Source organism: Caretta caretta, chromosome 5 (genome assembly GCF_965140235.1).
Source record: "Caretta caretta isolate rCarCar2 chromosome 5, rCarCar1.hap1, whole genome shotgun sequence".
Lineage (NCBI taxonomy): Eukaryota > Metazoa > Chordata > Testudines > Cheloniidae > Caretta > Caretta caretta.
In genome coordinates this window covers 120125732-120128114 of record NC_134210.1, presented here as the reverse complement: position 1 = coordinate 120128114, position 2383 = coordinate 120125732, and positions in this window count along the sequence as shown.

Below are 2383 nucleotides of genomic sequence, written 5' to 3'. Positions count from 1 at the left end.
TTTTCCCTTTTCTTTCAGATGAAGACAGATGTAATTTAAGATCTGAAGAATTGTACAAAAGGAGACATTTCAGGCTGATACATGTACACTGGTTTTTTGGAGTTGCTTTGTTGGAACGGGATGAACTAACCCAAATTTTCACTTTCAACTTTTATCGGAAAAGAATAGAGTGAACATATTTCTGTAAATAAGAGATGAGGTAAATACAAAGGGTTAACATGCAGAGTAGGTTGAGATTGTTATTAATATAATGGGAAATAGATGATCTTCCATGATATTCCCTTATCATTTTCTTCAATTACACTATCTAAAACTGTCATGCTTCAATTTAGGCAGATTTTAAGGAGCTTCTCTTATGAGAAATAATGCATTTCCATATAATTTCATATGAAAGGTGTTGCTATTGGCTCTGGACATTTCATTAATACTGGTTCACAAACTTCAAACTAACCTTCAACTCTCCCTTAGGCCAATATCGGCAGCTCCATGCTTACCTACTGCATAGTCATCCAGTACATTTTTCTATTAGATTTTCATTTGTTTTGAGAGAAGCGCACTCTGTACAAAAGATTCTTCTTTAATCTTCTGGTTCCCACCCTCTAATCCTTCCCCTACCCCCATGTTCCACTGCCTTACAGACACGACCTCAAGGCACCCTACCTTAAGTAAAGGCACAGTCCACTTCCCATTGTAGTCAGTGGGAAGGGTCTTATTAAGTTCAATGAAAACTGGATCAGGCCCTAGAAGGATGACTAAGGATCTGATCTAGAGTGGTGTGGAGGACGGAACTTCTGTTGCATGAAGGATTTAGAGATTTCAAAATTTGAGTTTGTTCCACAGTTGAATGACACCTGGACACTTTGAAATTCTCCATGAAAGAAAATGCTGAAAATGTTTAGTTTTGGATCCATTCCAATGTTTCATTCTGATTAAAATGTTTATGATATATTAATATATACTCTATTTAAAAAAATTGAATTGAAAAAAATTGAATTGAAAAGTAACTTGATCACATCTACAAGTACCTACTTGGGGAAAAATTTTCTGATAATAGATAACAGAAAAGGGTGTAGTGAGAGCCAGTGAAGCTAGACAAATTCACCCTAAGAATACGACACACAATTAACAATAAGGGTAATTCACCACTGGAACAACTTATGTAAGGACACTTGAAGGCTTTAGATTAAGATTGACTCTTTCTAAAGGATAGGCTATAGCTCAAACAAAAGTTACATTCTTGATGCAGATGTTACTGGGGAAGGTCCTCTGGCCGGTGCTATACAGGAGGTCCAACTAAGTGATCGTAATGGTCCCTTCTGGCCTTAAAATCTCTGAAAAACTAATACTCTCCCAGGTGTTCTGTAGCCATGATCACTAATCGGATCTTAAAATACAGAAAATATTGGGCAAATCCTCAGTGGGTGTAAATCAGTGTAACTCGCTTAACTCAATGGATCGACTCTGATTTATACCAGCGGAGGCTATTCAACGGCTCTGCCATAACTGTGACAGTGAAGTATAAGAAATAGTGCAGCTGCAGCATCATATTGCATTTTCACTGTTACATCATTGAGTATAATAGGGTATTTGCGTATAATGAAAAAGTATTTAATATTTACCCACAGTAAAGAGAAACTCCATATCTTTATCCCCAAAGCACTGAAAAGATACGATAGAAGACCTCCTCCCTTTCTTAATTCTGTTATCACCACAGCCAAATACAGCTCTACAGGAAGGCCCTCTAGGAACAGTAATCCTATAAACCTGGGGCAGTAAAGTGCTGCTTTTCATATCACAGCTGAACCATCCTCTCTTGCTATTTTTCCACATCTAGTCCCCAAAGAATCTCTCAGCTTTACCACATATTTTTAAGAGCTGTCCCTTATTCCCTGAAGGTGGGGAGCAGTAATTAGCCACTGGCCACTTAGTATTTTGCACAGTCAAACAACATGTGTTTATGAATGAATGGGGGAAAGAGCATTAAGAGAAAGAGATATAGAACCTGATCCCATGTCACTGAAGTCCATGGAGACTTTGTCATTGACTTCTCTATAAGCAGGACGAGACCTTAAAGTCCTCTACTCTGTATGTGGTGCATTATTTTGAGAGATGTGACAAATTGTGGAACTATGTGACAAATGGGACAAAGTTCTCCAGTCCTCAGTGTATCAATCAGAGATGCCAAAGGGTCCTTTCATTATCAAGATAGGGAAAGGTGGGGAACATTTAAATATCCTTCTCTTCCTGTCCCTCCACAGCCCCCAGGTTTTTTCATTGTGCCCATCACCTTTATATCTGAAGGCTTGGCACAGTTTCTCAATCACATACAGTGACAGCCTCCATTCTTTCACTTATTTAAATTGCCATTTTAAACCTCAGACTA